General features: G+C 37.2%; 1 protein-coding gene across 7 annotated transcripts in view; it reads left to right on the plus strand.

Moving 5' to 3' along the window:
* Positions 1–20,156, plus strand: part of TLN2 (talin 2) — a 224,626-nt gene that overhangs the window by 68,849 nt on the left and 135,621 nt on the right. For 5 of the 7 annotated variants that reach the window (XM_072871155.1, XM_072871160.1, XM_072871154.1 and 2 more), the window contains one exon: positions 3,397–3,479. The exons of the other annotated variants lie outside the window; for them this stretch is intronic. The gene's annotated coding sequence lies outside the window, so the exon portion shown is untranslated. The remainder of the gene's footprint in view (positions 1–3,396; positions 3,480–20,156) is intronic. 7 annotated transcript variants of the gene reach the window in all.

The following is a 20,156-nucleotide window of genomic DNA, read 5'->3' on the forward strand; positions in this document are numbered from 1 at the left end:
CAGGGGGATGGGACCAAAACCAAAAAACCACACAGAAAACACAGTATAGGAACATGCACATAAACCCAAAGGAAATACATGGGCAGAAATATTTTCCACATTCAAAAAATGTAGTATAAGAGGATGCTGGAATTTATCCTTGTAGTCTCAGTGAGCCTGTAATCCAAATGCTACTGAATTAAACTATCACCAAGAATTTTGAGAATGCAGAATATCTAGGAAATGTCTATAAAGGGCAAAACTGTAGTTTACCTCTAATTCACAGTGTGGGATTCTGCAGTGGAATTGAGAAAGCACATTCTACTTAAGTGCTTTTCTTTATTCAGTCTTCTTGTTCTATAAATAACATCACTAGCACTTGAACCAAAAACACTTAATAGAAATGTAGCTGCAGCTAAAGAAAAAAAAAAAGAGCGGGGAGGAACGGGGGGCTTATGCTAAAAAAAAATAAAATACTCCAAATATTCAGAAAGCCCTGTTGAATTTTGTGTAAACTTCCAGAATTAGGTGCTTTATGCACTCATTGCTCCCACCATACAATAGGTTAAGAATGTTAGTAAGTAGGCTCATGCTGTGAACAAATCCAGGGTTCAGGGCAGCTGATTTGCTGACTGGGATTTTGGGCAGTCGAGTTCCATCTCTGACTACATTCCAGGAAGTGAGGACAATAGAATAAACAAACAGTGATTAATAGTTTTTAGGCTCTTTTTAGCTCCAAATGGTAAGTAAAAAATATATGGCTACTTCAGCAGTAATTAACCCACTTGAAAAATGAACGTTCTTTCCACAGTCACATTTGTTCAAGCTAGTCTTAAAATGTAACATAGTATACACAATTTTTGTTTTTTCTCAGACTCCACAAGATACTTTCATTTTTCTACTGTTAAATATTCAGATAACTGAAAATCTACTATTTTAAATGAAGTTGTAATTTTGAAACATAGTATTCTACTCATTAGGTTGCTCTGGTAGTATGTGCAAATGCATTGTTTTGTTCCTTCCTTTGACGTAAACTGTTAAGAGAGCAGTTCCTTCACCTCCTTCCTTCCCAGTCACACTTCTGATTAACACTTACATGAGTACATAGACCCTCCTGATAAACTACAGAAAAATAAATTTCTAGTTCACCATACTTGGTTTATATCTTGAAAACAAGAGCTGATTTTTTTCTTAAGCAACAATTCTGTTATAGAACTGCATCCGACAAGAGCAGATTTCAAAGCAGTGTCCCAACCATTTAAATCACAGTGATGGTAAATGAACAGCATGTATTGAATTGGAAAATTTATTTGGGGGCCTTTGTCAGGTGTAACTAGAAAGAAGCAATACTGGGATGGTCACTTCATTCTCTGCTACATCAGGTTTTGTTGTCCCCTAGATGTGGTACTTTCTTCAGACATTCATTTTTTGATACAAGTCTGGTAAGTGTCAGCCTTAATTGAGGAAGGCTCTGAGTAGAGGTGAAGATGCTTCCAGCTAGTACTTGGTGCTCTCAGAACTTGGGGATTTCAAAGGGCTTCTGATATCTTTGTCAACAAAGGACTGAAAAAGAAGAAAGGTATCAATGTTGCAAGTGACTGAAATACTTCACAGTAGTGTTTGAAACAAATTTTAGAAATTTAAAATATGTGCAAGTATGGAGAAGTAAATAGCGGCTTCCAGGAAGCAGGGTGGCTGGTGAATTCATGGGCTGTACTGAACAGGACTTTGGCATGTTACTGTAATACAAATACTTGCATTACAGATAAATCCCTTATACACTGATATAGCCGCCTAAGGGAATGCATTAGATACGCAGACATTCTGCACACTGAACTTGCTTTTATCCTGACCTTAAATTTTAGCAAAAAATCCAGGAGGTGCAGGCTGGTGGCACATCTTTTAAACTTAATTGTACATTCTTTGTGCATTACTGGAGACATGGTAGGTGTTGAAAAGTTGAATGAGTGTGGATTAGGGGTCTAAGTTTCAAAGTAGCAAACTACTACAATGCCAATTTTAATGCAGGTGCAGGTGATCCATTGGATGCTGAAATAATTGTCCTAATGTAGACTGCATTTACTCTGACCTGCAGTAAATCGGTTAGCCTGCAGTTAAGAGTTGTGTTGGCATAGAGCTGATGTTGCTTAAAAGTCTACTGAAAGGAAAAAAAATCACTTTTCTAACCGACCTAGACAAAAAAAACATCCTACGATTAATTTATTCTATCAGAAATGTTTTTGCCAGCTTTGGTTGGTTAAAATTTGCAAGAAATCTTTTCTTGCTGTAGGCTTTTCTCAGCTAAGAGGCATTCCTTGTTAGGTAGCTGTATACATGTGTAACTTTATTCTTCAACTTCCTGGTCTTTCTAAATTGATACATAAACTAGTGTCAAATTTGGATAGCTGTTGTGAATCAGAACTTCATCTGAATTTTTTGGCTGCAGTAAGAGAGTGCTCTAAGAGATCTAAAAGTGGGATAAAAGCCTTCCATAACTACAGTCTGCACACACGAAACATGCACAGGCCTTTGCTAGCAGCAAGATCTAGGCCATCTTCTATTTGTCTAGACGTATTACTGTGCCTGGAAAAGTGATCAATCTTGTAAACTTTGAGATACTTTAAGAGAAGGTGATGTTTATTTCATAGCACTGTGGGGATCGGGAGGGGGGAATTGATAAATTGCAATTTATTTTGGTGTTCAAACTGATTTGCCCATCCTCATGAGATGAGTATTAAACCTGTATGCTATATTAGCTTTTTTTTAGAGTAAAAACTAACAAATGATCCTAAGAATCCTAGGGAAAAAAGAGAAAACAAAGCCTAAAAACACCCAGACAACAAAGCCCACCTTCTCAAAACAACCAAAACCTTGAAACAGAGTTTCTGTCATCTTTTAAAAACAAAACCTAACTATTAATCTATTTCTATTTTCCTGCAATCAGACTCTCAGAAGGGGGTTCACTGTGAAGAGAAATTGCCTGGAGAGGCTTGTGCTGTGCTGTTTTCTACTAAGTTACTCCACACAGAGACCGTAAACCATAGAAAAGCACAGTTAAAGCAAAATAGATGTCTTTGAGAGGTCAATGTTATTGTTTCATTTATGTTAACACCCAGACTTGTGCTGCAAGTTTTTTGTTAAGTGACTAGACAATTTCAAGGTATTTACCTCTGGAACTCAAGAGTTCATTTATGATAAGCTTTTAAGTGTGAGTAATTTGGAAGCATGGATTGAGTTTTATTTTCTTGAACTTAAAGCTATTCTTTTTGGCAATGCAAATTCCGACTCCCAAAGAGAAAAGGAAACTTATAACTTCCTGAGTTGCTTTCTTTCCAGTGTGTTGGCAGAAGGTACTTGAAAACTAGAAATTAATGGACTGGGGATAAGAAAGTAACTTGTTTGTATCTTGTGTTACAGACCTGGTTACTGGAGGCATTCTACATGGTCAAGCAGTACTTTCAGACAAGCGTATTTTCTATTAAATGAAGTTTAATTTTGAGGTAAAGTTCTGTTTAATTTTCTTTGTTATGCATATAATGACTTAAAAACTCCTACAGTAATTAAAAACTTTTATCTGCTGCCTGTATATATTAGTGTAATATTTTCTTTAGAGAATGCATGAAATGTATACAGCTGCGGCTGTGTTTGTGAAGAGAGAAATCAAGCTGAAAAATAAATGTGATGCATGAATACTGAAGCTCCAAATAAACATTGCAGTTAACCAGGAGACTAACCTGACCATTACAGCTATTTACTATTTTTAAACAGTTTCCAGGGAGACTGGAGAATATGATCATATAATAAATGAGTTCTCTAAGCCTTAGGAAAAAGGGCCATGTCTTTCATTGGTATGAGAACAAATAGCTGAGAAGATGACTTAACTTTGTTTCATCTTAATACATGTAAGAGAAGTGGCAAAAAGAACAAGGAAAAATCATTACTAGAATAATTTCACAGATACATTACCATTTCTATACTGTAATGCTTTGAGAAGAGAATGTCACAAAGTGGTAAGACTGGCTCTGGGCAAAAGGTCGATAAATCTTGCTCCAGATTCTTAATCTGTTGAAGTTATTTTGACCTTGTACACATTACTGTTCTAAATGTGTCTCTGGCTTTGACTGCTCATCTGGAAATGGTGCTTGTAATACTAAAAGGTCACTAATGGAATTTTGTCCTGCTATTCTATATGTTTGAAAAATGTCTTTAGTGAACTTTCAAAGCAGCCTGTAATTAAAGCAACATGTCAGTTTACATCAGATATGTCTAAGGACAAGGTTAAATGAAGTCAAATCACTAAAGAGTAAATAGTTATTTAGGATACACATTTCATCATAGGTGCAAATCTTAAGAGAAGCCTAGATGGTTAGCAACACTGGTTTTTTGTTCTTGTTATTATACAGTTAAAGCTAAATATTTATAGAGCATTCTTATAATCAAGCCTGTCAGCAAGAACCTTGTAACTATTGTAATTTTTAAGAATTAACACTGCATTAAGTCCTCTTTTGCAATGTCTCTGTTTTCCTTATTTCACCGATGCTGCTGTTAGATCACTGTTATCAATTGTGGTATCAAATAACATGGCTAAAGATCTTAATTAGCTTTTGATTTTAGAAATTTTAAAAAAGGCATTATCTCTTTGTGTAGTTAGACTAATGTCTGGCTGTACAACTGATTGAACTGGATTGGCAACTGCTCTGCTAATCAGACAAAACAGGTGCTTTTGGGAATATTCTTGGTTTCTTAACTGTGAAAGGAGATTTCCCCCAGGAAACATTTTCAATTCATTCATGCTGGCCTGATTCAAGAATGAATCTCTCAAAGTCCACAATGATTTCCTTCCTTTCTGTCAGCAATATGTATATGTGAGTGAATGGTAGGAGAATAAACTTGTACTCAAGAAATTCAGTGACCTCTTCACACGGGATCTTGGTTAACTGATGGAACAATATCCCAGTAGCAGCAGAAAGTAACCATAGTCACTAGTGGAATCACTGCCAGTGAAGAATATGAATAGTAAGGAATGCTTCAAGCCCTTTTCTTCATGCATACACTGGAAGGAAAACAAAATCTAAAATTTCTGAAAATTCTTTTCAGTTGGCTTTAAATGTTATGTGATTGTCTTTGCAGAAACCCCATTCATTAGAAGAATTATTGAGAGTTAATGGCATGTGTTTACTTGGAATTTACTAACAGAAAAATGGCTAAGGAAGCTGATTTTTGCCTATCTGCCATGATTCACTAGTTTTTCTGCATCAGGTAGTTCAGATATTAAGACACAAGAAACCTGACATTTAAAGAAAACTCGCCCTTATAAGGCTTTGATAGGGTGGCTCACTTGTCAATATTGAATGAATTTGAAAAGCTACTTGCATTGTTGCTCTTGAGTAGATTGGCTAGCAGTTCTCTGAGAGGAAAATCTTGAACTTTCTTAATTTAGTTAAAAGCCATATCAGTTTGTAAAACAGCAGAGCCAAACAACATGTTTGCACTGGGTGGTAAGCAAAGTAAAAAAAAAAAGAAAAAGAAAAGGGAAAAAGGCAGGGGGTGTGTGCTAAATTGTTCTGTTTACTTTTTCTTTCATATGTGGAAAACATTCCCATATTGTTATAGGGAAATGCACTTCACTGTCCTAATCCATATTCTACAACATTAGTTCTTAAAGGAAAATAAAACCCCAAACCAAAGACATGTTTTACTTGGAGATTAGCTCACCATAACATGCTGTTTCCTTCTATGAAACTGGAGGAAATGAAGTCACATTCATTTTAGTATGTTTTACCATTTATGTTATTTTAATGGTGCTGATAGTTGAATAACTTTTTTTAAGGCAATACTGATACCATGATGCATGAAATGCTTATGGACTTATTCCAAAGATAAATATTGTGTGTCGGCGTATAACTTCTGCTGCAGCTGTTAGAGTCGTATAGGGCAAGCAGATAAGAATTAGGTCTTGTGCTGCAAGAATTCTTGCTCCCTTCATTCTGAGTTTTTGTTCGGTTTGGATTTTTTTGTGCTGGTACATGGGGGGGTGATTTAAATTTGTCACCCTTTTCTATTGTGCAGTAACTGTAGTCTTTATAAACCATATTATCACCAATGGCGAGCTGGTTTTAAGTCCCCATCCTCGATCACTGGATCAAGGGGATTTCCATGTACTGCATGTGTTGAATATTCAAGGAGGTATCCAGGTACTGCATGTGTTGAATATTCAAAATCATCACCCCAAGATGGAAAGCTTTTTAACCTACTTTGCTTCTGTTCTGTGGACTAAAACTCTCAAAAAAGGCTTTGTGGAGTTTGTAAGTACAAGAACGTGCTGATGTGTACAATTTTAGTTCTGGGAACACATGGACAAAAGATGAAAATGGTCAAAAGGCTATTGAATGACTGCTTTCTGAATTGCTGTATCGGCACTGGAAGAACTTGTTCAAGTGAGAATACAGTAAATTGGTTTATTGTTAAAATGACTTATTCTGAGACATCTTTATCTTTTTCATATGTGATCCAAACAAGAAATTACAACTTCTTATTGACGCCATTGTTTAGGGGGAATAAATAATCAGGTGAAAAGTTTTCTAGCTCTCTTTAGGGTGAATGAAAAATCATATTTAATCTTTTTACTTTCATTAAAATAGCAGTGCATAACTAACTTCTCTTTGAAATTTCCCATTCAACACTCCTAAGTTTCCAGCGTTAAGCAAAACATAACTGTCTTCTTGAATGTGAGAAACTCATAAGTAATTTAAACTTAGTTTCACATACTTCAAGAAAAGCGTTGGGTAAATGCCTAGTGGAAGAAGGCATTGTTGAAGGCCTGTGCTGGTTCTGACAAAGAATGGGTGGGGAAGCAGTGACTCTCGGGGGGAAGATGATCTGGGCAAATCAATGGCAGCATCCAAGTTTCTTTCTCTGAACAGTGCCCTAAACCCTAAACAGGGTGTTACTTTCAGGTTTTGTTAACAGTATCACTTGAAAATTGAAATTGCACTTAAGCAACTGCTGTAGCACGCTTTCCACAAGAAATAGGCACTTCAGTGAAGAATAGTTGTGACACAGCACATAATAAGCAAGTAGGAAACTGCAATAAAACTGAGATTCCTGCCAAAGCTGGATAGATTCCTGTTTTTAATACCTGGCTTGTTTGGTGATTTTCAGTATTTAATATCAGTATTTTGCTGCTTTTTCCCCAATTTGAATCAAGTGTATGTTTTATACCAAGAGAATAGGATGTAAATAGGACTTGGAACTGTGAAGAAATCTATTTGATGTTTTAATGCACAATATGGAGTTGACTGGGAAATAGTGGTGTGGGGTTAGGTTGTAGTAGGTGACATAAGTGTTACACAAGAAAACATTTCACTTCTGTCTTGCCTAGTTGTTACAGTCAGGTACATCTTAGAGGGCAAGGATTGGAGTTGCAGAAGCAAATAAAATACATCAGCGTAAGAGGACTTTTCCCTATAATGGAACGTTTCTGTAGGAGTCAGAGGGATGTGGAAGGCTTGAAAAAGTAGGTCAATTAATCTCATGTTTATGCATAAGAATTCTAGTGTAGTTTTAAATTGTGTAATGCTGGGTGAATGCTGTACCTCAGTCAGGTACATAATATAAGATTTAGCACAAAGCTTAATTCTAAAAATGTTTACATAAATGTCTTGTAAAAATCAGTGATTCGTGACATTTCTTTTATTAAGTGTGGTAGTAGCCCTGTGCCCCTCCGAAAAAAACAGTGGGGTAATGCCACTAGTATCAGCAATTATACTGAAGTTTTGTTTCAAATTTTTCCATTGAATATTTTCTCTATATCCTTCTGCTGCTAGTCCATGGATAGGATTACTTCAAATTTTTGAAGTATTGCATTATTAATCAGACTGTAAATATATAATTCAATATGAGCAATCCAATGAGCATTCTGTTGCAACTGGAGTTGATTAAGGATGCTGAGCCTGCAGTAACTATAAAGAGGTTATATTTTAAATGCTTGATGGGTGTTGTTGAGGTCTTAAATTTACAGCTAAAGTAGTCGGCCATTCAGTCAGTGATGATAGTGGAGGGAGGAAGAGTAAGAGGAGGGCTTTGACCTTGAGTGTGTTCATTGCACTGGACAGCGTGTTAGGGAATTGTGTATTCTCTTCAGTCCTTTTTCAATTGGAAACTTTCTCAATTATATGCAATGCTGAAAAGCCATGATGATTTTTAGAGATGTATGTGTGCGTGTGCTTGTATCATACATGCACACACAAATATGCTGAATTTATGTAACATTAGTGTGTTTGTGTGCACACACCTAAAAATATGAATTGTATATCAAAGCCAGGTAGTACTTCTAAAATTGAGGCTTGGTATATCATTAAACATGTTATTTACCATGTCAGTCACTTTAATACCTTTTTACTAACACATATGTTTATAAAAATAAAGCTGAGTTCTCTAATAGTTTGATTGCGAACATGCTATGTGTTTCTACAGTTGTGGTTTATTTGTTCCTTTTCAGGTGGCAACAGATACCAAAATAGTTAACAGATCTTTATTAAGTATTGGCATAATCTCTTGCCCATATACATTGTACTTTCTTGTTTGCCACAGAAACAGTGTGCTTGAAAACATCCAGTGCTTTGCACTGTGCAGAAGAAGATGACCTTGGTGAGATCAGATAAGGATGGACAGGGATTTCTATTTAGAAATAGACTCCTCCTTGTGTTTTTATAGTGTGAAGTTAGGGGGATGATGTTATAACATACTCTACTTTTAAATACAGGTTTATAACTCTGTTGAATTTTCACAACATTAATAGCAGCTTAGGTTTAGGGATTCTGTTGGACTTATTGTTTCTTTAAGCCAGGAACTGTTTTCAAAACTCATTTAAACACTTAAAAGAAAATAAACAGAAAATTTAATTTATGACATCAGGACCTTGTGAACCATCTTCTATTTCTCAGAAGAGAAGTGCTGGTTCCAGACAAGGCCCATTTGCTGTGTGGCAAGTTGAGCCTACATCTCATGACAAACAGAATTCCATGATTCTGTAGCTACTTGGAGCTGGAGAGGTTTTACACAGTGATGGAAAGAATGAATCTCCCTGCACAGCTGTCCCCTATGTTGTTATTTATCCAAGTGTTGTCTTATTTTCTGTCTTGCCTTTCATGGATTTATTTTTGGAAGTGCCTGAAACTCACTGTGGAAGTCAGCAGTAAAAATGAAAGTTTTGGCACAGGAGTAAGAGCTGGGAACACCCTAGAAAGTATATAAAAAATGAAAACTAAATTAATTTGTCTGTGTGATGTCTGCAGAAATGAACACTGAACTCTCCACTGAAGCTGGGAAATGAGAAACATGAATTATGATATACTGGAGTGAAAAAGAGATGTTCAGCTGTTGCTTTTAGGTCTTTTAAATAAGTTGCTGTAAAGTCATTTTGTTGTGATTTTTCCCTTTAAGGATGTGGTCTGAGAAGGAGGTATTTTCAGACTGTATATTTAGAATAATTGGTAAATCTGTGAAATTTCCAACTGGGAAATCTTGTTGCCCTACTTATTGTAGCCTTCCTTAGCATAAGACCTTTTTTAATGGAAAGTCTGTTTGCAGGTAGAAACCCTACAGGGAGAATAAGTCAGTGTCTGTCCCCGATTTGCAGCTCAGTTGCTTGAATTGGAGGACCACTTCAAACACTTCTGACTATCTGTGTTTAAGACATTCCTCTGATTCCCACCTAAATAGCCATTAAGTAAAAATCTTTAGTCTCGGAGAGGGCTACTTGGTGAGTATCTCCTAGGCAGCCAAAATGATAACTGTCAAAGGTTGATCCCAGCTGAAACAAGTGGAAGCCCTAGCTGGCATCTCATGTCTTTAGGTAGGAAATGATATCTGTAGTTGTAAATTGGATCTCAGGTTGATTTCCCATTTGCTGCTGACTATAATCAACAGAAGCAGTGACGATGGCAGATTATTTTTCCCACCTGCACTTGGAAAACAAGCCTCTCTCCTTTTTATGCAGTAACTTTTTATTGCCTTCTGGTCTTTTTGTGTACATTGCAAAGGGTGGTGGCTTAAATCTTTTAGGAGGCTGTATGTAGTGCAGAATATTGGAATGAAATAGAAGTGATGTGTAATGGTCCAAGATGGTGTTGATTCCTTTTTGGTCCTGTTTGATCTATGAATTTCCCTGCTAAACCGCATTCTCCATCAGTGCTTTTGACCATCAGCTGAGGTGGAAGATGTCCTGGTAGGTGATTTTATTCTGACTTGAGAAACTGAGTTTTCTGGAGGGATGGTTTCTGTGGAGAATGTGCTTGGTAATCCTCTTCTGGATAGTGCATTTCAAATGACAGTGGTAGCTGGAGTTCAATGCATTTTGTTGTTGTTATGAATTTATACCTATGTCACAAATACTAGCCTATCTAACATCATATCTTTTCAGTTGTGTATGTGCAAATGCGTGCTCCTATACATCTGTTCATATATACATATATATGTCTATGTATGTAGGTGTAGAATGAGTGTGTTCTTCCATATATAGCATATATCTAGTATATTCCTGCTCTGCGTGAGTAATGCATTTTATGACATTTATGAGAGCTAATAATTATGAGGCACAAGAATCATCCAGTGTTTTAGGTACATCCTGAAATAGGCTTTGCTAAGAAAAATAATGGAATATCTGAATTTAGGCTCAACCATTTGAAGTCTGCCAAACTGACTTTTGAGCTTTTCAGTAAGATCACTGCCAGAGTCTCTTTCTGAGCACATTTGATGGAGGAGGAGGTTTGACCTTAGATTAGCACACCTTAGATTTGACCTTAGATTAGTTGTCAGTGTGCTAGGCTAAGTATAATCTAATTGACATGTAATGTTTGTGGACACTGTTACACCCTGATAAAAGTTCAGCAGTGTTTTGTGATCTCTTCTGTCTCTGTTGTAGGAGTAGCAGCTGCTTTGGGGTTCAATCCTGGTCTCTTCAGAGGTTTGGGTTTTTCTCAGGCTTAAACATGTTCAAAAATTTTCATAAGGATTACACCAACCTGTAATTTCCTCCCTTCCTTATCCAGTAGTTGTGAGCTTTTTACCTTGGGGGTATGGAGTACTCTTAAAGCTGGAATGAAATGAATGTTGTGGTGCTTGCTTGAAACATTCACTCTAATGTACATTAGCTTTCTCACACATCTCAGTCTCTGTGTTCTCCTGTTTTGTGGCTGTGTCAGAGATGTTGATTTGACAGGTGCAAGCGCACTGTCCTTGCTCAGCTTTTCTGTTTTCATTAGCATTGGTGATTCTGGTAGTAACTGAGCCCTCTGCAGTCTATTGCTAGAGGTCTTGTTCCTTTCCTCGGCTACTCTTTTTTTTCTCTTTATCCCTCTACATGTTTTACTCAAAGTTCTTTTGACTAGCCATTCCCTGTTTCTTTTTTCTGTTGAAAAAGTGTTCTTATTTAAAAAAAAATAATTAGTAATTAAAAAGCACAGAGAAGCCCGACGTCTCTGCCAGAAACCTGATGTTTAAAAAAAAATCATTACAACTAGCATTCACCTTTTGAGACAGCATGAAATAGTTAAGTATTGAGACACCCTGGTTTTTCTTCCCTTCTTCCTCCTATGTTCAGTTGCTAGCATCAGTGGATGAAAGGAGCATGCTCTAAGCTCATTCAAGCTTGCTGCAATACCATCTGCAAATCCATTGGTATTCTAGATATTATAAACTATGATTGGTAACTGCATTCATAGTAAATCTCAAGTAGGTGATGGAGGTTGGAAGAGAAGGAAAAGCTTTTTTTAGCAGCTATTTAAATGTATTGGAAATAGATTGCATGATCTGCTGGTTTTTGATTTGACATGTCTTATGAATGCATCATTTGAGTTGTAGACTGTGTGTAAACCGTTGCATATACTTTCCCAGCATTTGCCCAGGATATGATGAAATTATCACAGTCTACGCAACCACCTTTCTAGTGAGGGATGTATGTTGGAGCAGTATTGCTATATTTGCCGACATGCAATTTTTTTGTTGATTTTTACTATTTTTCTGTAAACCTTCTTATCTCCATGACATGAAAATTGATAAAGAATGATGATTTATACAGAAATTGTGTTTATCTCATATTGATTCCAAATCGTGATTGCTTGTGAGCAAAAATTGTCTGGATAATACTACAGTAGATGGGATTGAGACCAGAGTATTTAAGAGGTAGAAATGTAACTGAATTAATTAAAATTTAGATTCAAATAGTGATTGGCTTTCTTTTGAATTCTCCAATAAATATTATTAGGCAGAAAGAAAAGTGTGCTAAAGTATTGAACTGTAGTGAACTACATGATGCTAATGACAAAAAAAGCTGTTAACCTGTTTGACTTGATATGGATTGTTTTATTTCTTCTTATTTCTTTTGTGTACTTGTTTTTTTTTGAGACCTGATTTAGTCTGATTGCTGTGAGGGAGTAAGAGAGTAATAGTTCAAGTTTTGAAAAACACTTCACAGGTATTCTAATTGATCTTAAGCTAAGTGTCCAGTGTCTTGGCTTCTAACATCCCACACTGTTTCAAGAATCAGCTCAGCAACCTGTGAGTTGGGGTAGTTCCAATGGATATACCTACGTAAAGCGAATGTTGAAGAAATGCCATTAGTGAAATGTTCTGGTGGACTTGCTTGACCATTTGATCCTAGACAACCTGCCTCTTCATGGAACTTCCAACAAGTGGTATTGAAAGATGCAGAGAGGAATCATGTGTAATAGTTTACATTGTTCACTTGATGTCTTTTTAAGATTGTTTTTGTAAGTGTCTCTTTGGCCAGTCCTTTCCAGTGAATTGTAACGTACCTTTTTTGCTAAAAACTCCATGCTATGACTGCTGTCTGAGGCCTCTTCAATAACATTTTGTGCAGAAGAAAGTTGTATTGGGTTGAGTCAGTAGGATCACTGTTCTTGTCCAATTGTTTTTGCAGGGACAAATTCATGTTAAATTTCAACACTGGTAACAATCTGCATAAGAGACACCAAAAATATATCTCTGAGTCTGAAAAGTATCTGCGGGAAGCACTTAGTGGTTTTTTTCCATTTTGACTCCAGGCCTATAACCATATGTTCTGTGGTTCATATTAGGAATCCAACAGGGAATTATTTTGCTTGCAACAAATTCTGTTAAAGTACTAATGCCAGCTTGGTTGTTAGGCTGATGTTGACTCTCTTGCAGTTTTAACCTTTGGGCTTTTTTTTGTCTTACCCTAATTTGGACTTAGTGTCAGCTGGGTAATTTTACTCATGTTTCCTTTGTTCTGTGCTTCATTCTGTTTCAAGGAGAGATGTCCATGATGGCAGCAGAGTTCTGTTTACACAACAAGTTTAAATCCAAAATGTCTGATAGTTGTTGGAAAAACAATAATACTTGATGTTAGTCACAGTAAGAGGTGCCTAAATATTAAAGCAAAAAATGGCTATAAAATGTTATATGTACAGGGCAGAGAATCAAATACCTAAAGTATTAGAAACATTAGTAATTCAATCCTTTTATAGTTGACTGTACCATATGGCTTATATGCTTTCTAATACTGTCTGAGTCTTAATTATGATTTTATTTAATCCTGTATTAGCATGTAGTAGCTTTTTGAATGACCATATCATATTTATCTCAGAGTAAACCCTAAGATTTTGTCTTTACCACACATACTTACTTATTCTTTAGTTTCTATTAATTGACTTTTCCCAGTGGGCTATCAGCAGAATACGCTTTTCTTTACTTTTGGACCAATGTTTTATTATTGTAACTGTAACAATATCTGACCTGTACAAAAGGCACATAATGGCAGGGTTTAACAAGAAGACAGGAACCACCAGTATCTGATGCTGTTTTATATTTTTATACAGACATAGTGTATTATGGAAGTCAGTGTTGCATGCTGAGCATTTGGGATGGGAGGGGTTTGTACTGATGTGACAAGTTCTGGACTTACATCCTGGTGGGAAAGACAGACAGCTTCAGTGTCCCCTTAGCTGCCTTTTTATTTGAACTGGTTTGTTTTTTTTTTTTAAATCACCGTCTTAGGACAAAAGACACTATGGAAATGAGTATTTCATATTGACAGTGATTTTGCTATCATTTGTTTTCCTGACAAGCTCAGTAGATACTGAAGGTTTAAATAAAAATGGTAGCTCAAGCTCTTGGACTTATACTAAACCATATGGCTTTAAAGTGCACTTCATCTTTCTGTGTATGGCTGTTTTAACATAGAATGAATTTTAGTGCACTCTGTGTACTTGAACAGAGAAAACTTGAGTTAGCTTGCCTGGAGAGTAGCTATAACCGTCTGACTGGGACCTGCTTTGCCATGCTTTGCTTAATATAAATGAGAGTCAGTCTCTAAGCTGTCAGCCTAAATTTTCACTAAATGACTGAGCTCTTTGTCAAGCATCCTGCTTTCCAAATGGACCTGCAAGAAATAATGGTTTTCCAAGTCAGGAACCCCTTCACCTTCATCCTCAGTTTGTGAAGATTCTGGATGAGCAGATGAAGTTCATTGTGGAGATGATGGTTTGGTTGTCAGCGTGACTAGCAGTTCTGTGTAGTCCCCCTTCAAGTTCTTCTGAGCTTCCTTAATTAGGTGGAATGTTAACTTGCTAGACTACAGCTGCATTCATTCAAATAACATTTTATAAATGTTTACTTTTTTTTTCTGCCTCACTTCCTAGTTTAGTGAACTGTTTTAAATTATTGTGTTAACTCATTGTTGGGATAAATGGATCAAAACCTACTGAAAGCAATTTCAGTGCCTGTTAAGTCCACCATTTCAGATTAAGTCAATGAGAACAGAGAACTATTCCACATAAACCCCACCACATAACTAGCAAAAAATAATTTTACTTGAGCCTCACTAATTTTGTTGTTCTGTGTTGCAAAGCTGTTTCTGAAGACTTGTCTACCCCATCTACTTCTGGATGATGATTCTGATCAAAATGATCAGTATGGATTTATTTCAGTAGCTAAGTGGATTTTATTTTATTCAGTAGTTCAGCTTCCACAATGAATAGAGGTTGTTTCTTTGTAAGAAACTTGAGCAGACCATTAGTTGCCTTCATGTTCCCTAAGGTAGGTAATCAAGTGGAGTATGTATGAACTGTTGACCACCACTCTCCTTAAGGAAAATGATCAAAAAGTTCCAGGGCGGTGGAAAGCAACAGAAGAATCCTTATATGATTTACCATGGCACTTCTATCTAGAACTTAACAATACTGTTTCTGTGCCTGAAGAAAAAGATTCCTTGATTTTCTTTTGAATGGGCAGAGTGCATTACTGTACAAAACTCATGACGTATTCTAAACTTTGCCTACACATGTCACTGAAAAAAAAAAAAAAGAGGAAATGCAGAGTAATATTTAGACCACAGTAGGTGAACCCAAGAGGTCATACCTAGCTGTGTAATTTAATGACTAAATTAATAACTCTGAGTGGTTTATTACGTCCTACTTTGGGGCAGTTGCCAAGAATGGCAGGCATAGTTCAGAACTTTGAGTGGTGGCTTTGAATGAATTCAGTGAAAAAAAAAAAAAAAAGCATTGAAGTGAGTGTGCTCAAAGGTTGTAAACCTAGACATAAAAGCTTAAAAATTGTCCTTCAAAACATTATAGCATTTCAGCAGTTGAAAACAGTGTGAATATACAGAACTGTGCAAGCCTGGATTTAACAGCCCACTTGGTAGTTCAACGTATTACTGTTCTTAGTGTGATTTTGAATCTGTGGGTGAAATGCTTCAAATACTCAAATCTGCTGCTTTGGAAAATGAGTTTCGTATCAGATTAACTCTTCCACAGAAAAAGTATTTGTAATCTTCGTTTATTCTTCTTACGCTATAATTTACCTATGTGCTCTTAAATTACCAGAAATCAGGAAATATATTTGAAGCTGTATAGGTATATATCCCACTGTAAGCAAGTTGCAGCTCTTGTGATAGACCTAGATTAACCTTACAAGCAGTTCTCTTCAGTTTAAAAAAATAAAGCAGCCCCACCCCAACAACAAGCCCCTCAAAAAACCAAACAAACGAAAAAACCCAAACAAAACCCCACCAAACAAAAATGTGCTCTGTATCTCAGATAGTGTTTTAATTATACTTCTAGCATCTGTGAACATCTTTATTACCATCCTCCCAAGGACTCTCTTAAAAGGGCTCATCTCTACAAGAGAAACACTTCATTTGGAGCGGAACCTAGCAAAAGGATGTTGATTCACTTCTGATTTCTACAGGAAGTCATGTTCCTTGTTTTCAGCTTTCTCCTGCAGTGTTCTTGCAAATTAAGAACAAAAGCCTGGAAGGCCTTTTCAGAGAGCTTAGTCATTGAGTGCCATATTGGAGGCTCCTCCTTCTGAGGCTAATGACTTCTATGTTACAACTAGTTCCAGTCAAGGTCTTTGCTTCTGGTACCTAAAAGCTGTTTCGGCTCTGTTTGGAACAATGACATGCCTCCTGTAGTCCCTTGTAATTCATACTTCCTTTTGAAGATACATTCAAGCAAGTTAGTTTGCAAATATGTCTTTTGACTTAAAAAGCAAACTGTAGTTGAATTGCTAACAAGCTGACTGTCCTATAAACAACTCTTAATTAGATTCATATATTTTGGTCTCTTACATAACTCTGCTTGAGGGTACCTCCTTGCTGGGTTCTTAGCAAAATAGATGCTGTTCCTCTACAACTATAATGTGTGAACTGAGAATGGCATGATTAATGCTTGCTAATGATTAAAGCCTACTTTCACAGTAGCCTTTCAAAGCTTGCCCTAGTTCACCCTAATTTTCCTGTTTTTTCAAGTCGTTTGTTGTTAACATTCAGTATTGCACACTACAGATAAATGCTGTGAATTTTTCCTGAGATTCTTGAAGGTTTTAACTGTAAACTTTCTTATCAGGATGTGTGGTCTCTGTATACAGGCATTGTGGTTGAGTAGGGCTTTTCTTGGGGCAGAGGGCAAACAAGAGGTCTTGCGTTTTAATTGTCTGTGCACATTTACAAACAGAGAATACACAATGTGTTGTGCTGTACAGTGTTAAGTTCCTTGTATTACAGCTGATGGAAGGAAGGATTATACTCTTTTTGCTTGCTTGTTTAAGCTTCAAGAGTTCTGACTAGCCACCCCAGACAGCATGCAGTGCCTGAGGTTGTCAGGCTACTTTTGGACTCCCCTAAGCTGATATCTTTGTACTCATTGCCCTAACTCATTGTTAGAACATCAACTTTTAATCTATTGGTTTACTGCTCTTGCCTTTATCTTTGCGCTAGAGGGAAATTGAGGTGGTTTTTTCTTTTTTTTCCTTTATGCTCACCAGAAGAGTGCATACTGCTCCCTTCTAAACTTACTGACAAGACACAACTTCCAGTCCAGTGTTTACAAGTGCAATACTTGTACGTAAGTGATAGGTGTCCCTGAAGCACCTTTCTACAGTGTTCTCAGTGGAATGTCAAAGCAGCTGACCAATGGTGAAATCTTCAGTGTCTTGTCCATCAACAATTTGGTGATGAAGGCCTTGCTATGATGTACGGACACATGTTTCAGGCATACAATCCACAGATGATTATTTAGCTCCCATACAATGTTCTGGTGGAGAATCAGCCCAGTGTTCTAAGAAAGTATATTAATAGCACCCCCTTAAGCACCTTTGAGAGTAATCATGGCATAAATGAGTTACAAATTAACAGCAATGGAGCACTAAAGAGAGGGCGATCTTCCTTGGAAAGAAGCAGTGTGACCTTTTATGAGATAAGCCCATAAGATGCCAACAGCAGCAAAGACCAACTAGTTTAAGTGCCATTGTGAACTTGTAGTAAAATGTGTGGTGTTACCCTCGGTGCCTGTGCAATCATCTGCCTGCTTGCCTGCCTTGTGGTTACATCATCCTTGATTTTGAAGGATGACACTTTCATTTGCATTCACAATTTTGTAGACATCAAATGTAGCTATCAGTACAACTGGGTTTGTGTTTTTGAGTGCCTGTTGCTTAAGGAGGTCTTACCAGGCACAAGTCCACTAAACAAGTATTTGGTATGTTGCAATAGAATTAGATGTTCAACTGTCATGAACAACAGAATATGTAATGTGTCCTGTTTTGCTGGTGCCCTGTGCCAGCAGGTAGGTGGTGGGTGTACTGAAAAGAATAGGATTTTCTTACAAAGTTGATCTAGTATAATAATATGTAGCTTTACCTATACTAGCATGTACACATGGAGGCTTTTAGACTGTGACAGTCTCATGACCTAGATTTGTGTTTGCTCAAGCCTGAATGAACCAGTTAAGAAGTGTCTCCAGGGAGACAGACCTCTGCTAAATCATAGCAGAACTTTGCTTTTAACCATAGCACTGGCAGTGTCAACTTTCCTTTAACTGGATGGGCGTAGTCCATATTTGACAGTGTCAGTGTTAACTGTTCCACATTTGCCTAGTTTAGAAATGGAGATATTTTTGGATTGTGTTTTACTTCAAACACTCTATTGGCAAGGGCGTGGAAATGGAAGGCAAAGAAGTGTTCATATCCTCATAGCATTAAGCAGAGATAATATTAAGCTGAGATTTTGCATTCTCTGTTTGCTTAGCAGTGTAGTTGAAAATATACAGATAATGTCATGGCCCCAGCAGCTGTCAGACACCACAGACATTAGGGTAGGAATGGTACAAATTAAGCCAGGTGGGTATGTGAATGATCAGGGAGGTCAGTATTCACTAACTGGTCTCCCCTCTAAATCTCATTTCTCCCATGCATCTGGTGAGCCATTCTTCTGCTATTTTATTGTATGCTTTTAGCTTGATGATAGTTGATTCCTGTTGGAATTACATGATGCAAACTTCTGTCCTCATCAATAGTCAGAGGCACAGCCTTTTACCCTGGGTTACATGTCTCTTGAGAGTCTTTGTAAAATGCTTCTAGAGATAACTCTGCTCCCCATTGCCTTAGTCTATCTCTTTGTACGGCAGCTGATCAGGTAGTTGTAACATCAGTGCCACCTTCCCAGTCTAGCAGAGCTGGGCTGTCAGGTACGATTTAGTTTCTTGGGGAATCTTTAGTGGAATTTCTGTAATTGTTGTGTTATTATGCTGGTTAATCTGAGCAAGATATTGTGGGGCAGAGACACATTCTGTATGCTACCTGAGACTCACATCCATAGTATTGATTTGACCTGTAAACTTTTAAAGTAACACAGAGTTAGATCCCTCACTGATTCAGCACTCGCTTAATGAGCCTGACAGAAATCATATACGCTTTCTAACTAGGGCAAGTCTGAACTTGATCCTTACAGGTGTCATCCATCGTAATGCTTTTAACATGGACAGATTCACAAACAGCAGACAACTCGTTATTACATACTGTTAGAGAAGGCTTTTTAAGGAGCCGGTTGGGAAAGCCATTTGTTGGAGCAGCAGAGAAGTTTACCAATAACCAAAGGATTCTCAGATTCCTTGGTAGTGTTGTTTGGTTTCCTGTAGATTCTTCTCATGGTCAGAAAGACTGAGAAGTTTCCCACTAGAGCAGATGCTTACAGCTTGGGTCACTAGTACCCCTCCTTGCAGTGCCTGGTGAGGTACCTCCTGGACAAAACCTCCTGAACGAAACCTAGTGAGGTACCTCTGAAGCATGGAACAAATAGAGCAGGCTAACCTTGACTTCTGGAGTCACTGGAATAAAACTTTGTCCAAGCAAATTTTGATATGTTAAAACTTCCTTTGCTCTAGAAATACTTTCCCCAGGAGAGAAATCATGTAGAGGTTTTCCTGAAATTTGCTTGAGAATGACTGGGCAGGCTGCTGCTTAGGGCCCTGAACATTTCCATGAGCTCTTTTTGTGCACAAGCTAAGAAGAAAGTGTGCATACTGTAAAAGAAGGAAGAAATTATGGAGAAAAGGAACTATAGATACCTGTTTCCCTTTTTGTTGTTAACAGAAAATACTTTGGCCATGGAGTAGCACAACCAAGTTAGTAAAGATACATCAGCAGTGCACATCTATTACTGTGAAGAAAGTCATTTGGGAAACCTTTGGTGTGTCATCGTGAGTTTAAGAAAAAATCCACCAACTTCATCACTGTTAAAAGCCAACTATTTAGAATATTTTAGTGGTACCTCATACTGCAAGTAACTGTAACTGACGTTGCTAGGAAATCTGTATTTTTTTTCTTTGTATTTTGATACTGTGTTGCTCAATTGG

This window comes from Ciconia boyciana, chromosome 8 (genome assembly GCF_034638445.1).
Source record: "Ciconia boyciana chromosome 8, ASM3463844v1, whole genome shotgun sequence".
NCBI lineage: Eukaryota > Metazoa > Chordata > Aves > Ciconiiformes > Ciconiidae > Ciconia > Ciconia boyciana.